Genomic DNA, 20,697 nt, shown 5'->3' with positions numbered 1-20,697 from the left:
AAGCTATGTACCCATACATACCTGTATATGGAATGTTACTAGTTATAATGTTAAGTAATAGAAATGATATGTGTTATGTGTTAGATTAAGATTGTAAATGTTAATGTACCTGGCTGCGGCCAAATAAACTCCAAATGATATCTGAAATGGACTCCAGGATATGTGATTAGTAGATAAGAAGTATGTATGAGTATGTGCCGACTGCCCGCGTTGTTGAATTTGGTGGTGAAATAGCAATCAAGAGACAATAAAAAGAAAAGATCTGCCTTAAATTGAAGCAAGGATAGAGACACTTCTGAGATGAGTCTGTCTTTAGAGCTATATTATAGCTGGCAGGGCCGAGATCTGATTGGCCAAGGCAAGACAAGCTTGTCTTCTTATGTTTTTAACCCTCGAAAAGGCAACACAATCTTAAAAGATTTTTCCCTCTTATCTGAAGGCTCAGAGCAAAATGGGGCGGGACCAGGCTTTCATGGGATAACATCAAGTAATTAGCAAAGGTTTACAAATGGTTTAATGTGCTCTGTTAGGCGGGCTGTCTAACCTAAGGTTAGTTGTTAAAGACAGCAAGACACAATACAGTTGCTTAAAAATGTTAAAAGTTAGGGATGACATAATATAAGGAATCGGACTACTAAGGAAGGGAGTCTGGCGAGGAGGCACAGAGATCTTTGTTCCTTTAGCTGAACAAGTATAGAAATGCACCACTCTCTAGTTTCATTTATGGAGTTACCAAGTTTCCCAGGAAAACAGAGTGTTAAAGGCAACCTCAAAAACAGAGCTAGGAGAGACTAAGCCGAGCCCAGTGAATGGAGGGTGATAACTTTAAATGTTAAATTAATGGTTATCTCGTGCTGCGCTGCAAATAGTGCCTTTATCCTTCCTTTCTAAAAGCTACTAAACAGACAAAGATGTTGATAGACAGGCAGCATTTGCAAGAGATTAGAGCGGGTTAGCTAGTCCCACTCTAGCATTAACTGGGTTAACAAATACTTTCCTTCTTTGCAACCATTGCTCCAGCAAAAGAGAAAAGACCTTTCTCAAAATGTTTTAATCAAATCCAAAAAGGCAGAGGCGCTACTGGACTACCTTGCACAGTGTATGATAGAAAAATTTGGCCTTTTTAAATGGATACTTTTACATGGTAAAATATTATTTTGGATAAATTATTTAATGACGAAGACTTTTAAACTCTTTAAGGACTGATACTATGCATTATGAACTTGGGGTATAATATCAGTTGCTCCCATCCTATAACAATTCAGCACAAGATTGCCATTGTCTTCTCAGTTTTTAAGAAGTCCTCTTTAGATCTCTATCTAACATCCCACTATAGGCCCATTTCAAATTTAGCTTTTCTTTCCAAATTTACTGAGCAGATTGTTTTGGAACAGTTGAATCAGCATGTAGAATCGCCTCACTTTCTTCACCCCATACATCCAGACTTTCATTACGGCCACTCTAATGAGACTATCATGACTGCACTCCTAAATGATATACATGCCTTTCTCGATCATGGCCACTTTACTCTCCTTGTGTCCCTGGACCTCAGTGCAGCCCTTGACCTTGTCAGCCATTCCTTCTTCTTAGACTGGCTTCACTGGGTATCAACAGCTCTGTCCTAACTGGTATTCTTCTTACCAACGGAACTGCACTTTTTCAGTTATGCTTTCCCCACTCACATTCTTCCTCTACCCCTTAAGTGTGGTATCCCCCAATGCTCCTTACTTTCTCCAGTTTTAGTTAACATATTCTTAAGTCCCTAAGCCTCACTGATTCAATCAACCATCCTTAAGTTTTATATTTATGCCGGTATTTTGTTGGTGTCCCCCCCCCCGGAATCCTTCCAATATCGACCTCTCTGCTCTTCAATCCTGTCTCAACAAGATTGACTCCTGGCTTGTCGTTAACTGTGTGGTTTTGAATCCCTCAATCTGTTACTTTTTGGATAACTGTCCAGTCCTCTTCTCCCCTTACTCCCTTGTTTGCATACTCCTCTTCAGTTAGTTTCCTCCCTCAAATACCGTGGGGTACTTTAGACCCCCAATTGTCTTTTGGTTCTAATATCTCTTCTTCAGTTAGATCTTGCTTTCAATCTCTCCGTTTTATTCACTCTTTTCATGGTTACTTAGATGACGTTTCCTGTGCCACTTTACTATGCTCTCTTGTATCGTCCCATCTTGACTACTGCAACACTGTCTATTCTGGCCTTCCCAAAACCGCTTTCAAATGGCTTTAAACAAACCAAAATCTAGCTATCCATCTGCTTGCTGACGCACACAGACCACATCTCCCCCCTTTAGGCCCACCACCATTGGCTCCAAATTCCATTTCATATTCAATTCAAGATTCTTACTCTAGCCCACAAGGTTTTACACTCTGGGAACCCTTCCTATCTCTCTGCTCTTATCTCACCTTATGCTCCCCTCCAGGCCCCTGTGCTCAGCTTTGATTTCCCAATTAACTCTTCCCCTTGTCCATGTTCCTGTCTGGAATCAACTCATCATTCAGCTTTCTTTTGCAACACCCCTTCCTTTTGCAATGCCCTTCCTGTTGACCTTCACAGTGAATAATCTTTCTCCCATTTTTGGCTCCTTAAGACTCATTTGTTCTCCCAGGCCTTTTCCTTTCTTATTCCTGATTGATCTTGTCTTGCTACCTGTCTATCCCAATTTCTTCTTTCACATTTCTGTCCTGGACTATCCCTGTTATGGCTTTCTAGGAGTTTCTAAGTGTTTTGATTTTGTATTGTACACTACCCTGATCTTTTCTTCTAAAGGGCAGTATATCAAGTCGTTAATAAACTAAGCTAAAATAGTAGACCCAATGCAGCTTTATACCTTTCACGTGTCTCCACCAAGTCTGAAGAAGAAAGCTCCTAGTATCTTTGTTACCAATCAAAATTTGCAAACATATGATGACATTTCATTTCCTTCACTTTGTGTCTCAGTTTTATCTTTGGAGGGCTGTATCCTTCCAGTTCCAAACTATTAACCTGCTGTAACTTTAAGCCTTTTCTTTTTATGAATGCAGGAAACATTGTTTTAAAATGTAAAGTTTTTCAAGTGCTAAATACCAGGCTGGCATTTTGTGTTGTAGCAGGTTTTTTTTCATCCTCTTAAAACAGATAAAAGAAACTCATAGCTACAGAAAAAGAGTTTGTGATCGTCTGATGTGGTTGCCTTAAACAGCACGTACTGGTGTAACAGATGATTAAATAATGCCAGGGTGCAGGAACGCCTCCTGATGGTGTGGGACAAGGCAGATCTTGTAGCGCTCCCCCACCCCCACCGCACCCCCTTCCCTCAAATATGATCGATACAGCAATCTGTAAAACCAATGGAACTTTCCATGAAGAAATCAACCAGCGCCATTAGAGCAAACTCGTTAGCACACAGGGACAGCCATGTATACTATGCAGTTTGCCAAAGACTAGCCGGAGAAAGAAGCATAGAAAGAATTAATCAGATGTGTGTGACAAGGATTGGTAAAGAATGATTTGCAGCTGAGCCAAGTTAGATGCTGAGAAATAGGCAGAAGAGATGAAATACTATTAGGTAATAGAGCATCAAACAGGTAAAAGTTCAACTTGCTATTCTTAAAGATAAAGAATTGCTACATAGAAAATTGGAAAATCTTGAAAACCAAGGAAGACATTTGAATGTCATTTGTTAAATAAGTGCAGTTTCCCCATTTGAAACATTTAAGAGATTTCTGGATGAGGTATTAGAATATCCTTATTTATTTGTTGCATTTGTATCCCACATTTTCGCACCTATTTGCAGGCTCAATGTGGCTTACATAGTACCGTGATGGCGATCGCCAGTTCCGGTAACAGAAATACAGAGTGGTCAAGTGTTAATGTTCATAGATGACAGAGTGTATTAGGTATTCAAGGAGAGAGAGTTAAGTTTTGTCCAGTTCTGGTAGGAGTTTTGATTGTATTGCAGGGTTCAGGTGTTTAGGTTGGATCATTCTGGTATGCCTTGTGAACAGGTTGGTTTTTAATGATTCTGAAAGTTTGTTAGGTCGTGCATTGTTTTCATGACATTTGGAAGTGTATTCCATATTTGCGTGCTTATATAGAGAAGCTGGATGCATTGTATGTTGATTTATATTTTAGTCCTTTGCAGCTAGGGTAATGGAGATTTAGGTATGTGTGTGCTGACCTTTTTGTGTTCCTGGTTGGTAGGTCTATAAGGTCTGCCATGTAGACTGGGGCCTCGCCGTGAATAATTTTATGAACCAGGGTACAGATTTTGAACGCAATTCGCTCTTTTATTGGGAGCCAATGTAGTTTTTCTCATAAGGGCTTGGCACTTTGTATTTTGTTTTGCCAAATATGAGTCTGGCTGTGGTGTTTTGGGCAGTTTGGAGATTCATCATGAAGCAAACATTGTTTTGTTTTTTGCCTATGAAGAAGAAGAGGCAAATGATTGAATGTTTCAGCAGCTTCATATGATAGTTTGGATACATCGGGGGTTCTGTGTGCTTCAACTTTTTATTGGTTACCTTGGTATTTGAACAGGACCTGAATTCTTTGATGGGTATGTATTTTCAGAAGGCTCCAAGTTTAGATTTTTCCTGACCTCTCTAAGGTGACCCATGAGAGGCAAAAAAATGTTTTTGACAGTGCCCTGGGAAATGTTTTCTTTGTAAATGTTTGGTGAAATATGAAAATGTACAATATATATATTTTTTTATCCCTCAACAGCTTAGATCATTTCTGTGTGTTAACAATTTGCTTCTGAGGGAGTAGCTCCAGTGCCGGTTGCCTCTGTGGTATGTCTGGAAGAGATTATGGTTGGTTAGTTTGATAGAATCCTGTGTACAGTTGGTTGGTTTGTTTATCCTTTTTTCCTTATTAGCTCCCTGGCTATTGCATTCTCTGTACCCCCCATATTTGTGGGCTAAATTTGTGTAGAGAGCATATATTGTTTTTCTTTCTAATATTATATTTGTTTTCCTTTTTATATGCTTCTTCACTATATTTATTGTGCAAGGGTAATCTTGTATTTATTTTGAAAAATTAATAAATCAAGAAAAAAGAAAAAAATATTTCTTCCTATTTGTTTTAAAAGTAATTCCATGGAATTTCATTGAATGTCTCATGGTCTTTGTACTTTTTAAAAGAGTGAAAAATCGATTCACTTTTATTCATGCTACACCACTCAGGATTTTGTAGACCTCAATCAAAATCCCCCTCTCAGCCATCTCTTTTCCATGTGGAAGAACCCTAACCTCTTTAGCCTTTCCTCATGTAAGAGGAGTTCCATCCCCTTTATCATTTTTGTCACTGTTCTTTGAGCCTTTTCCAATTCGCTGTATCTTTTTTGAGATACGGAAACCAGAACTGAACACAACACTCAAGGTGATGTCGCGGCATGGAGCGATACAGAGGCATTACAAGATTCTTGGTCTTATTTGCATCCTGTTGCTTTTTTTTTTTTTGGCCACTGCCATCACACGCTGGGCAGAAGATTTCAGTATATGTCTACAATGACATCCTACATCTTTTTCTTGGGTGCTGACTCCTAAGGTAAACCCCTAGCATCAGGTAACTATGATTCAGATTATTCTTCCCAATGTGCATTACTTGCATTTGTCCACATTACATTTCATCTGCCATTGGATGCCCAGTCTTTCTGTATCCTAAGCTCTTCCTTCCATTTTTCCACCTATGTTTTGACAAATTTGATAGATTGTGTTATCTGCAAATGTAATTACCTCACTTGTTGTTCCAATTTCCAGATCATTTATAAATATGTTTTATTGCACCGGTCCAGTACAGATCCCTGTGGCACTCCACTATTCACCCTCCTCCAATGATAAAACTAGCCATTTAACTCTACCCTCTGTTTTCTGTCCAATAACCAATCCTAATCCACAAAAGAACACTGCCTCCATCCCATGACTGAACCCCTGTTATACATAGTAACATAGTAAGTGCAGAGATCTGGTCCCCCGATTACCTTGCTTCTCTCACTTTTCCCCTGCCAGATTGTTTCATTCCATAAACAATATCGACTGGTCCTTTCCTAATCTAAAACAGCACAACTCAAGTTCACGTATCACCATGCCTTTTTCTTCATGGCCTCTTTCATGGGAACTCTCTCCCCCCTTTTCTGCGCAGTCTAATTATCCTTCAAAAAATATAAAATTCTCTTGAGGTCCTGGCCTTTAGACAAGCATTCCCCCTACCACAGACAAGAGGGTTGAGAGCTATGTCAATTCTCCCCATCCGTTCCCTTCGTTTCCCTTCCCCTCCTCTCTTTTTTGTTTTTGTCTATCTGTAGTTATCCTTTGTTTCTATTTTGAAATTGTCATGCTGCGGAGTGATCTCTTTCCAATGAGAAATATTGTAGTTCCTTTCTACTCCAATTTTTATATTTTTTAGATTGTAAACCACCTAGATCTGCGTGTCAGCTTGAGTGATATAGCAAGTTTTTATAAACTATAAAGACCTGATAAGTCCATCCAGTCTGCCAGCTGTCACACTCATTATCAACTCATGATTAAATCAACAATGAATGTGATGTGAAATACTTCATCACGGCCTTTCTTTGGCATTTTTGGGACATACATCATAGAAGTTCGCCCGGCCATGTCTTTACATTCCAACTATTGGCGTTGATGTCGAAGCCCACTGCAACCTATCTGTCTTGTCATTTGCGGGATACAGACTGTAAAAGTCTGCCAGGCACTGTCCTCAGGTTTCAGCCGCTGACGTTGCTATCGAAGCTCTTTCCTGCCCATCGTAAACTGGATTGCCATATATGGGACATAGACCATACAGGTCTTACCGGCACCAACCCTAGTTCATCAAGACATTTTATGAGCTCTAAATGCTGCTGCTGACATTGCTGTGCACTGACTAAGCCTCCCTCTCTTCCTAGGGGCAGTGAACGCTGCTTCCACAGCATAGCCAGGCCTGACTACTCTGGGGAGAAGATCTGACCCAGAAATTGAACCCAAGTTCTCTGCAGGACAATATGAAGCATTGCCACAGAGCCACTGGGCCAGCCTATCAGTAATGTTTTCATAAATAAATATAGACGTTAACATGACTGGCTTGGTTTAATACCACACTCTCATATCTGGGAAGGATTCCAGTACGATGTGTTCATAGTACTTTTAAAAAAACTCACATGCAACCACCTCTGAGATGGATGTCATTGCAACCTTTTAGCAGCTGAAGATTTTATGAGATTCTGAAGTGGGAGAAGCATGCATATTACCAAGCTTAGTCATAGGGTGGCAAAGAAATGTCTCAACCTCATGTACAGAAAGAGTGGAAGAGCCAGGTTTAGAACGTTTTCAACTCCCAGTACTATTCTTTACCTATTAGTCCACACCTTTTTTCTTAATTGCTCATTAATCCCTCTTCAGTTGTAAGTGTGGCATGACATGTTTTACAAGGTTTGCAACAAAGAGTTTTAATTGTAAGTATAACAAGATGGCTTACTGTGGACTGGTCTGCTTCTTCCCACAGTGGAAGTTCAAATCAATGCACAGCCCGTAGGAGAAAGAGAAAGAGACACTATTGTTTCAGGGCTGAGAACTACTGGGGTCTTTCAATGCTTGCTCAGGGGGCAAAGGGGGCCAGAACTAATGAGAACTATTAGAAATATCTCCTAGCATTAAGCTACAGAAAGTTTCTGGATGGTTCTGACAGCACAGTTGACTTAGTTCTTTTTTGCAGAAGAATGGTGTCCAGATCACACTCTGAATCCAAGGCATGCAGAGAACCACAAACTGTATTATGTCCTGGATTCCTACCAGGTCCCAAAAAGCACACAGGCAAGCAGTCTGCAAGATCCAGAACAGCAGAAAAGAAAAGCAGACCCATGTGGTGAAAGAAAAGAAAATGTACTCAGCGCAGATACATAAAATCAGCATGCAACTTTCCTCCAACCACCCAAATTGGCAATGTTTTGCCTTCTCAAGGGCTGCATCAGGGGCTTAACATGAAACCAGCATGAACAGACCAATGTTTTCCTTGTGTGGTTAGTGCAGTGCAGCACAGAGAATAAGACTCACAAGCAGTGAGCTGTCTTCTCCAAAAAGCTGCAGCCTGACACATAGGCACTGCTCTAAACCAGACAGCCCTTGACACAGCCCTTGAGAGGATGAAACATGCCCATGTTGGGCAGCTAGAGGAAAGTTGTATGCTGATTTTATGTATCTACGCTGAATAAATTTTCCTTTATTTCACCACATGGGTCTGCTTTCTTTTCTGCTGATTCCTACCAGTACTTCTTTAGCCATTGCTGTTTCATGAGTATGGTTTGAAAAATTCTTTAAAGACATAGGCGAAAAGCACAGCAGAGTTTACAGAAGCTAAAAAAACTTTGCTACTTTGGAAAATGATTTATTAGAATGAGGATTGTCTCCAGTATATTAGAGAATCCAGTGTTCATATGCACTATTATTAAGATACTTAGTAGGCCATTTTAAACCAGACAGCCCTTGACACAGCCCTTGAGAGGATGAAACATGCCCATGTTGGGCAGCTAGAGGAAAGTTGTATGCTGATTTTATGTATCTACGCTGAATAAATTTTCCTTTATTTCACCACATGGGTCTGCTTTCTTTTCTGCTGATTCCTACCAGTACTTCTTTAGCCATTGCTGTTTCATGAGTATGGTTTGAAAAATTCTTTAAAGACATAGGCGAAAAGCACAGCAGAGTTTACAGAAGCTAAAAAACTTTGCTACTTTGGAAAATGATTTATTAGAATGAGGATTGTCTCCAGTATATTAGAGAATCCAGTGTTCATATGCACTATTATTAAGATACTTAGTAGGCCATTTTTTTGGAAACACGAGTATGTGTGAATAGCAGGGCAGGCTCAAGAGAAAGTGGCACCCTGAGCCAGCTTGTTCTGGCAGTGCCTCCTCCCCCGATCGCATCACTTCCAGTACCCCCCAACAGGTTCAGCATCTCTCCTCCCCCTTCCCAGGTCCAATCTCTATTTCCCTCTCATCTGTCCCCCTTCCTGCAAGTCCAGCAGTGCTCCTTCACCTCTCTCCCTCCCCCATGGTCCTGTGGCCAGCCTCTGGGTCTTCCCTCTGCCATGTCCCGCCCACAGGAAATTGCATCAAAGGAGGAAGGACAAGGTAGAGGCCAGATCCAGGGGCTGGTTGAAGGCAGCCTGTCATGCTGCTGCTGATAGCATCTGACATAGACTTTACAGAACCACAGGGAGGGAGAAAGGTGAGGGAGCACTGACAGACCCATGGGCAGGGGAAGAAAAGGCTTAATCTGTAGACCAGATGAGATCAGAGGTGCCCTTAATTGCCTCCTGGGCCAGAACCTCACCTGGTCCAATGGGTAAGCCGGCCCTGATGAATAAAGGAATCTACACGTCTAAATTGATTACATATGTAAATTGTGATTTCAGAAAGCCGCAATTTGCACATATAGATGGCCAGGACCTAAAGGTTTTCAGGGGGCACTTAGAAGTCCCAAATGTTTAGATGTATACGTCCCATTTTGCAATGGAAGTACACGTATCTTTTACAGAATGTCCCCCATTGTCATTTGCACTTGCTCGAAGCATGCATAGGTTTCATAACTGCACTCATTTAGGCCAGGGCTTTGAACAAAGGATTAAAGGGGTAATTTTCCTTAATCCCCTCTTTATTTTTGCCACAAGAGTTAAAAAAAAAGTTTGCAGCTTTGTTAATTAATTGGTGACCCCCCCCCCCCCCCTTTTACAAAGTTACGCAGTAATGAAGATCCTCTGGGCAAGGAGGGTAGGAAGCAATTAGTTGCTAAGACACTGATTGAGGGAGGACCCTGACTCAGAGCTACTCTCCCCCCTCCCATCTCCTCTGCTCATTATCTTATCACTGAAACCTGATCCAGTACTGATCTCAATAGCTTGAAAGGCAGACCCTCTTCCTAAGTCAGTGAAGAGAGGGAAATGACTTAAGTCAGTGAAGAGAGGGAAGCAAGGATCAGTAGCCCACAGCAAAAAGAAACCAAAATGAATACCTTCAAACTACTCCTAATAATCTACTCCTTATCCAGTGGCATTCCTAGGGTGGCTGACACCCGGGGCGGATCGCCGATGCGTCCCCCCGGATGCAGCGCGACCCCCTCCCCACCCCGGCGAAACGACGGACACCTCCCCCCGGCGAAACAACACCCCCCCCCCCCCGGGTACATCTTTACCTGCTGGAGGGGTGCTGCGCGCTTGTCAGCGTCACTCGTTCCCTGCTTCCTCTGCCCCGGAACAGGAAGTAACCCATTCTGGGGCAGAGGGAGCAGGGAACAAGCGTTGCCGACAGATGCGTGGCACCCCCCAGCGGCGTGCACCCGGGGCGGACTGCCCTCACCGCCCCCCCCTTGGTACGCCACTGTCCTTATCATTGAGCCACTTAACACTAACCACCCCTCTTGCAGAAAGTAACATTATACGCATACTATACAATCATCAACGATTGATCAGATACACCACAGCTAACTTGCAGATACTATTGCTAAGGCATCTACATGCTTAACGCCATGCAGTTTACAGAGGTCAGCACACAGATAATAACGCGGCGGATCATCAGAGCTCACTCACTGCCAGGCGAAACACATGGGCGGACGCCAGCTAGAACAACCAGCTCACAATTCTATACCCAACCAGCAGCACAACATCCTTGCCCACGGAACCTCTTTACCCCCAACCAGCAGTACGGTGTCCAGAACTGTAGAGTCTCTATGCCCGGGACATCACTCCCAAACATCTCCTGAGCATCTGACTATGAGTAACCCATCCATCTCCAAACTGACACTAAAATGAATACTGTCAACAAACTGAAAACAACTTAAACAAAGGAAGACCACCAACATGCGGACAACCACCACAGAATGCAAAGAAGAGTCCAAACAAACTCACCTCAACAAAGAAATGACAACTGATAAAAGTCCACACAATACCAAATGTAGAAGACCCATTCCAAACAACCCAAGTGGGCTACAACAACGCCAGATCCACAGTAAACAAGTTTGTTACAGACAGAACAGGCATTCCACAGATTGCAAGAGAAAGGCAGGTAAGAAGGGGGGAGGAGAGGAACAGAAATTAGATTGGAGATATCACGGTGTGACCTGCACAAATAGGATGAGAGCTGATGTGAAGGACCAGGATTGGGATTAATGTCCTCAGCGGAGAGCAGGAGAAGGAGCAAAAGAGTACGGAGAAGAGTAGGAGAGGTATGACGACAGTGACAAAGGCGAGATGTACTCAGCTAGAAAGGAGATGGATGAATGGAAGGAAGGAAGGAAGGAAATGTTGAAGGTTGAGAGCTGAGAAAAAGGAAGTGGAAAAAAGAGATAGTGAGATGATGAATACAAAGGGTGGACAATGTGTTCCTGCAGTGTACAGTGGTTTCAGATGGAGAAACAGATTAGGAAGGGACAGTACCAAGAAGAAAAAGTGTACTGGAGCCATAAGTAGTAACTGGGAGAAAAATAAATGTAAAGAGAAAAATGCCCCGCGCACCTAGAGCAGAGGCCCTGAGTGGATCGGAGTGGACTGGGAGTCACCCCGGAGAAGGCTGTAAAGGATATGCAGATGAGCTGCAAGTCCTCCACAGCACCTGAAAGGCAGCCAATGGTAGAGCTGGGCACCTCTCAGCCAAGGAAAGGCTTACCAGGGGTTAGGCCGAAGCCAGCATTCCTCCCCCTGAGGGTCGCCTGATCTAAACTAAAAGGGGGAGAGAGAAGAGAAAGCGCACGCGAAACTGTGAGCCAGGAGACAATAGCGAGGTACAACCCAAAGGCAACCAGAGGGCCTGGGCAGCATGTGGTAGGTGCTGCAACTCCAAGCTCTAGCGCTCACCACGTGCAGCTGATGAGGTGGAAATCTCTATGTGGTATGGACTCCTGAAGAAGCTCCTTCATCTTCGGACGGCAGAACAAAGAAATGCAGAAGCGCAGAAGCACTCCTAAGGAGATCGTTGGAGCCTACGAGAATTCAACATCAAAGCCAAAGGAGCCGCGCCAACGGACCACCTCCAAAGCAAGCAGCAGGGAAACGCCAAAGTGCACTACTACTACTACTACTACTATTTAGCATTTCTATAGCGCTACAAGGCATACGCAGCGCTGCACAAACATAGAAGAAAGAAAGTCCCTGCTCAAAGAGCTTACAATCTAATAGACAAAAAAATAAATAAAGTAAGCAAATCAAATCAATTAATGTGAACGGGAAGGAAGAGAGGAGGGTAGGTGGAGGCGAGTGGTTACAAGTGGTTACGAGTCAAAAGCAATGTTAAAGAGGTGGGCTTTCAGTCTAGATTTAAAGGTGGCCAAGGATGGGGCAAGACGTAGGGGCTCAGGAAGTTTATTCCAGGCGTAGGGTGCAGCGAGACAGAAGGCGTGAAGTCTGGAGTTGGCAGTAGTGGAGAAGGGAACAGATAAGAAGGATTTATCCATGGAGTGGAGTGCACGGGAAGGGGTGTAGGGAAGGACGAGTGTGGAGAGATATTGGGGAGCAGCAGAGTGAATACATTTATAGGTTAGTAGAAAAAGTTTGAACAGGATGCGAAAATGGATAGGGAGCCAGTGAAGACGCTGGGGCCTCCAAGAGCACGGCCCTTCAACCCACAAAATATCTCTCAGAACCACGGAATCTTTATGCCCTGGGGCAGGGGTAGGCAACTCCGGTCCTCGAGAGCTGCAGGCAGGTCAGGTTTTCAGGATATCCACAATGAATATGCAGGAGATAGATTTGCAAGCACTGCCTCCATATTCATTGTGGATATCCTGAAAACCTGACCTGCCTGCAGCTCTCGAGGACCGGAGTTGCCTACCCCTGCCCTGGGGCAACACTTCGAACACCTACTTTTTTTGGGGTTACATTTGTACCCCGCGCTTTCCCACTCATAGCAGGTTCAATGCGGCTTACATATTATATACAGGTACTTATTTGTACCTGGGGCAAAGGAGGGTTAAGTGACTTGCCCAGAGTCACAAGGAGCTGCCTGTGCCTGCAGTGGGAATCGAACCCAGTTCCCCAGGACCAAAGTCCACCATGCTAACCACTAGGCCACTCCTCCACTCCACTTGCAGATACTATTGCTAAGGTATCTACCTGCTTAACGCCACGCAGCTAACTTGCAGATACTATTGCTAAGGCATCTACATGCTTAACGCCATGCAGTTTACAGAGGTCAGCGCACAGATAATAACGCGGCGGATCATCAGAGCTCACTCACTGCCAGGCGAAACACATGGGCAGACGCCAGCTAGAACAACCAGCTCACAATTCTATACCCAACCAGCAGCACAACATCCTTGCCCACGGAACCTCTTTACCCCCAACCAGCAGTACGGTGTCCAGAACTGTAGAGTCTCTATGCCCGGGACATCACTCCCAAACATCTCCTGAGCATCTGACTATGAGTAACCCATCCATCTCCAAACTGACACTAAAATGAATACTGTCAAAATATTTCTAGCAATCTACTCCCTTTCACTGATTCACCTAACACTATCCATCCCACTTGCAGAAAATAACATCATACCCATCCTACAAAATCACCAAAGACTGATTAGACACTCCACACCTCACCAAACTGACAATAACCACCAAATTAAAGGAAAAGCACCTAAATATGGACAACACCAACAATATGGAAAGAAAGGTCACAAAAACACACACTATCCATGGAACGACAACTAACGAAAATCCACACATCAAACCTAACAGCCCCATACCAAAACATCCAAGTGGGCTACATCAATGCTAGGTCTGCAGTAAACAAAACAACAATAATATCAGACTGGATAATGTCAGAAAATCTCGACTTAATTTTCATCAATGAAACATGGATCCACGATCAAAAGGACCCCATAATCCTTGAACTATGCCCTCCAGGATACAAAATCACTCACTGGACCAGAGGAGGAGGCATAGCTCTAACATATCGAGCCCAATTCACTACTGAAACCATTGCCGAATTCATAACACCCAAACTTGAAATTGCCTCAATCAGAAGCATAACAAATCCTTGGTCGATCATCTGAACTGCGTCCTGTTCTACAGACCGCCCAGTAATTGGATCGACAGTCAACCTATCTTCACAGACTTCATTTCAAATACCTGTGTAAACAACTCCAATACACTAATACTAGGTGACATTAACCTTCAACTAGAAGACCCCAACTCTACCAACGCATGTGAATGGAAGGACTTCCTACACTCCTGGGATCTCAACTGGCCTCACATGCAAGCTACTCACATCAAAGGACACACACTAGACCCTCTTATCACACAAATTGTCCACAGATCACAACCTATTAATAATAGACATCAAATGGTCAGAAACACCTTGGACCGATCACTACAAACTGAATTTATCCCTAAATTGGTGGAAGAAGGGATTAAACTGCATACTAGAACAAATAACATACAGTACGAGAGGGCAAGTAGACCCAAAAGTATTCTGGCAACAGATATATGATAGCAAAGTGGGGTCCTAATAAAGATTTTTTTCTGGAGCATCTTACCCTTGAATGTGGTGACTGATCTCTTGACATCGGGCTCTCTCTACCCTTCTTTTTTCTGCTGTAACAGATATATGATAACAAATGGACAACATGAACGGACTCCATACATTACCTTACTCACTGGGATGATAGATGCAGAAGCGTATTAAATGAAATAGCACCCCTAAAGACAAGAATATCAAGAAGACAAAACTCGATACCATGTTTCAACGACGACTTAAAAAAACTTAAAACGCAATCCATGAAACTTGAACGAGCATGGAAAAAGAAGAAAGATGAACATACACTCAACACATGGAAACAAATACAGTGGGGGAAATAAGTATTTGATCCCTTGCTGATTTTGTAAGTTTGCCCACTGACAAAGACATGAGCAGCCCATAATTGAAGGGTAGGTTATTGGTAACAGTGAGAGATAGCACATCACAAATTAAATCCGGAAAATCACATTGTGGAAAGTATATGAATTTATTTGCATTCTGCAGAGGGAAATAAGTATTTGATCCCCCACCAACCAGTAAGAGATCTGGCCCCTACAGACCAGGTAGATGCTCCAAATCAACTCGTTACCTGCATGACAGACAGCTGTCGGCAATGGTCACCTGTATGAAAGACACCTGTCCACAGACTCAGTGAATCAGTCAGACTCTAACCTCTACAAAATGGCCAAGAGCAAGGAGCTGTCTAAGGATGTCAGGGACAAGATCATACACCTGCACAAGGCTGGAATGGGCTACAAAACCATCAGTAAGACGCTGGGCGAGAAGGAGACAACTGTTGGTGCCATAGTAAGAAAATGGAAGAAGTACAAAATGACTGTCAATCGACAAAGATCTGGGGCTCCACGCAAAATCTCACCTCGTGGGGTATCCTTGATCATGAGGAAGGTTAGAAATCAGCCTACAACTACAAGGGGGGAACTTGTCAATGATCTCAAGGCAGCTGGGACCACTGTCACCACGAAAACCATTGGTAACACATTACGACATAACGGATTGCAATCCTGCAGTGCCCGCAAGGTCCCCCTGCTCCGGAAGGCACATGTGACGGCCCGTCTGAAGTTTGCCAGTGAACACCTGGATGATGCCGAGAGTGATTGGGAGAAGGTGCTGTGGTCAGATGAGACAAAAATTGAGCTCTTTGGCATGAACTCAACTCGCCGTGTTTGGAGGAAGAGAAATGCTGCCTATGACCCAAAGAACACCGTCCCCACTGTCAAGCATGGAGGTGGAAATGTTATGTTTTGGGGGTGTTTCTCTGCTAAGGGCACAGGACTACTTCACCGCATCAATGGGAGAATGGATGGGGCCATGTACCGTACAATTCTGAGTGACAACCTCCTTCCCTCCGCCAGGGCCTTAAAAATGGGTCGTGGCTGGGTCTTCCAGCACGACAATGACCCAAAACATACAGCCAAGGCAACAAAGGAGTGGCTCAGAAAGAAGCACATTAGGGTCATGGAGTGGCCTAGCCAGTCACCAGACCTTAATCCCATTGAAACTTATGGAGGGAGCTGAAGCTGCGAGTTGCCAAGCGACAGCCCAGAACTCTTAATGATTTAGAGATGATCTGCAAAGAGGAGTGGACCAAAATTCCTCCTGACATGTGTGCAAACCTCATCATCAACTACAGAAGACGTCTGACCGCTGTGCTTGCCAACAAGGGTTTTGCCACCAAGTATTAGGTCTTGTTTGCCAGAGGGATTAAATACTTATTTCCCTCTGCAGAATGCAAATAAATTCATATACTTTCCACAATGTGATTTTCCGGATTTAATTTGTGATGTGCTATCTCTCACTGTTATCAATAACCTACCCTTCAATTATGGGCTGCTCATGTCTTTGTCAGTGGGCAAACTTACAAAATCAGCAAGGGATCAAATACTTATTTCCCCCACTGTACATAGAAAATACAAAAAAGCAATAAAACAGACCACAAGGTCCTACTACAAAACTAAAATAGGACCAGATTATTAAGACCCGAAGAAACTATTTCAACTCGTAAACAAGCTAATACACACCACTCCAATCACCACAACCAACACAGACATCCCATCCGCAGATGAACTTGCTAATTACTTTAATGAAAAAATTAGAAAATTTCGCAATACACTTCCTCAGCACAACACCAACATTGAAAACTTCATCAATGGTCTGGACCTAACCCCTGGTGGATGCCCAGCTGACCGTACCTGGATAACATTTATTCCCCTCACCACTGAATCAGTTAGTAAGCAACTCATAGGTTCGCCAACACCCACTGCAAACTGGACACCTGCCCCAGCTATCTACTTAAATCCGCCCCTGACCGCTTCAAAGCAGACCTCACATCCCACCTAAACTTCATGCTACAACAAGGTCTCTTCCCCGAGGAAAATGGAAACATCCTACTCACCCCAATACCAAAAAAACACAAATGATCTCACCAACTACCGCCCAGTTGCATCTATCCCACTAGTAATCAAACTGATAGAGAGCTTGTTGACCAAACAGCTTACCGTCTACATGGACAAATTCTCAATACTACACGACTCACAATCAGGATTCTGTTCCCACCATAGTACTGAAACTGTCCTAGTCACTCTCCTGGCCAAATTCAAGCAGGAAATAGCTATAGGTAAAAGCATACTTCTCCTCCAATTCGACATGTACAGCGCATTCGACATGGTAAACCACAATATACTAAAAAGACTCCTCGACCACTTCGGGATTGGTCGAAATATACTCAATTGGATCAAGGGTTTTCTAACCACAAGAACATACCAAGTTAAATCAAATTCAAACATACCATCACCGTGGAAAGCAGTCTGCGGAGTACCTCAAGGATTACCACTATCACCAATACTCTTCAACATATTGATGATCCCACTGGCAAAGTCCTTATCTAATCAAGGCCTCAACTCGTTCATCTATGCAGACGATGTTACAATCTACATTCCCTTCAAATATGATTTGTCAGAAATAACCAATGAAATGAAGGCAAGCCTGAACACCATGAATTCATGGGCAAACTCATTCCAATTGAAACTGAACACTGAAAAAACACACTGCCTCATCCTCTCATCTCAACACAACAAGAACAAACCCACAACCATAAACACCCCAGAACACACCCTCCCTATCTCAGCCTAAAAATACTGGGCATCACAATCGACCGCAACCTTACTCTTGAGAGCCAAGTAAACTCCATAACAAAGAAAATGTTCTACTCAATGTGGAAACTTAAACACGTAAAACCTCTCTTCCCGAGGGAAATATTTCGAAACCTAATACAATCAATGGTTCTAAGCCATGCAGATTATTGCAAAGGAATCTATGCGGGATGTAAAGAACAACTCACAAGAAAACTCCGGACCGCCCAAAGCACAGCAGCCATTTGGTAAAACACGATTCGAAAGTGTCAAACCCCTCCAAGAAAAGCTACACTGGCTTCCAATCAAAGAACGGATCATCTTCAACATCTGCACCCTGGTCCACAAAATTATCTACGGTGTAGTCCCAGGATACATGGCAGACCTTATAGACCTATCAACCAGAAACAGAACCAGATCATCTCGTACATACTTAAACCTCCATTACCAAACTTGCAAAGGACTCAATTACAAAACAACCTATGCATCTAGTTTCTCCTATATAAGCACACAAATATGGAATGCATTCCCAAAAGCTGTGAAAACAATCCACAACCACCTAAACTTCAGAAAATCACTAAAAACCAACCTCTTCAAAAAGGCCTACCCTACAGATCCAACTTAAATCCCCACACCCAGCTACAGAACAAAACCAATGATCATACTGGACAATATACAACCTCCCTCCCTCCGACCCTCATGGTGCCTGAAATACACCTACCTTATTCAAATACAACATAACCTTGTATTTGTTCTCTACTGGACTTGGCAAACACCTTTACGGTACTGTGTAAGCCACATTAAGCCTGCAAAAATAGGTGGGAAAATGTGGGGTACAAATGTAACAAATAAATAAAATAGGGACAAATTACAAAGACACAAAGAAATTATACCAACTCGTGAACAAACCCCTAGACACCAACCTGGTCACTACATTGAATACAGACATCCCATCTGCAGATGAACTTGCTAAGTATTTCAATGAAAAAATTGTAAACCTACGCAACACTCTACCTCAGGACAACACTGACATCGAAAATTCCTAAACGAGTTGGACCCAACCACTGGAGAATACCCAGTTAAATTTTGCCCTCCTCACTGTCGATACAGTTGCACAGGCGATCAGCAGGTTCTCCAACACTCACTGTAAACTAGATATCCGCCCCTGACTGCTTCATAGTAGACCCCACATCCCACCTAAATTACATGCTACAGCAAGATATCTTTCCTAAGGAAAATGGCAATATCCTACTCACCCCGATACCAAAAGACACCAAGAAAAAAACAAATTAAATCACCAACTACTGTCCAGTAGCATCCATCCCGTTGTCAGTCAAACTGATGGAAAGCATGGTAGCCAAACAACTTGTAGAATATACAAATTCTCAATATTACATGAATCACAGTCATATTTTCGTCCCCTCCACAGCACAGAAACAGTACTACTCACTCTCCTAGCCAAATTTAAGCAGGAAATAGCAATAGGCAAAAATATCCTCCTCCTCCAATTCGACATGTCTAATGCATTCGACATGGTAAACCACAATATATTAATAAGAGTACTAGATAAGTTCAGGATTGGTGGAAACATACTTAGATGGATCAAGGGTTTTCTAAACACAAGAACATAGCAAGTAAAATCAAACTCAAACATATCATCACCATGGAAAGCAGACTGCGGAGTACCACAAGGATCACCGCTATCACCGATACTCTTCAACCTAAGGATGACCCCCCACTAGCCATGTCCTTATTCAACCAAGGCCTTAACCCCTTCATCTATGCAGACGATGTCATAATATACATTCCTTACAAATCTAAACTGACAGAAATCACTAACAAAATCAAGCTCAGCTTGAACATCATGGACTCTTGGGCAAATGCATTTCAACTAAAACTCAACAAAGAAAAAACACACAGTCTTATCCTCTTATCCCAACACAGCGTGGACAACCCCACAATTGTCAACAACCCAGATTACACCCTCCCTATCTCAGACAGCCTCAAAATCCTCTGCGTTACATTGGACCGCAACCTAACACTAGAGAGCCAAGTGACATCCACAACAAAGAAAATGTTCTACTCAATGTGGAAACTCAAACGCGTGAAACAATTCTTCCCGAGGGAAACATTTTGCAACCTGATACAATCAATGGTACTAAGCCATTTAGACTACTGCAATGGAATTTATGCGAGATGCAAAGAACAAACATTAAAGAAACTCCAGACCGCTCAAAACACGGCAGCTAGACTTATCTTTGGAAAAGCACGATTTGAAAGCGTAAAACCCCTCTACGAAAAACTACACTGGCTCCCAATCAAAGAATGCATTGCTTTAAAAATCTGCACTCTGGTTCACAAAATTATCTACAGTGAAGCCCCGGGATACATGACAGACCTGATCAACCTACCAACTAGAAACACATCCAAATCAACACAAACGTACCTAAATCTACACTACCCAAGCTGCAAAGGACTCAAATACAAATCAACTTACGCATCCAGTTTCTCCTACATAAGCACACAACTGTGGAATGCATTACCAAAGCCTTGAAAACTACGTACGACCACCTAAACTTCCGGAAAAAACTAAAAACTAACCTGTTTAAAAAGGCATACCCTATCGATCCAACATAAATGCCTGATCTCTGCAACACAACAAAACTAAAGTAAGTAATAGACATAACACAACTCTTCCATTGTACGATTCCCTAATGTGGCTCATACAAAACAGAAAGGAATGGTCAAGGCTGTAGCCTCATCGGCCAGGACCTCATCCCCTTCACAGCAAACTATCGAGAGGTTTACCATGAGGACGCCAGACCAGATAACCGGGAAGTGCCCTGCTGTCTTCCTTGGTGGGAGGACTTCGAGACTTAGGGCTAGACGTCACTCTTTCCCCCCCGGATCTCAATCCACCGCCTCCACCCGAAGGTCCCTCTCCCAGTTGGGAACATCTGAATTGGAAGTAGATGAAGGTGTTTTCCAAGAAAGAGGTCCTGTTGAGAAGGGAATCGATGGAGGTTTGAGGCCTTCGGGCCAGCAAACTCAACGTAGAA

Source organism: Microcaecilia unicolor, chromosome 1, assembly GCF_901765095.1.
Source record: "Microcaecilia unicolor chromosome 1, aMicUni1.1, whole genome shotgun sequence".
NCBI lineage: Eukaryota > Metazoa > Chordata > Amphibia > Gymnophiona > Siphonopidae > Microcaecilia > Microcaecilia unicolor.
Note: the sequence above shows the minus strand (reverse complement) of the source record.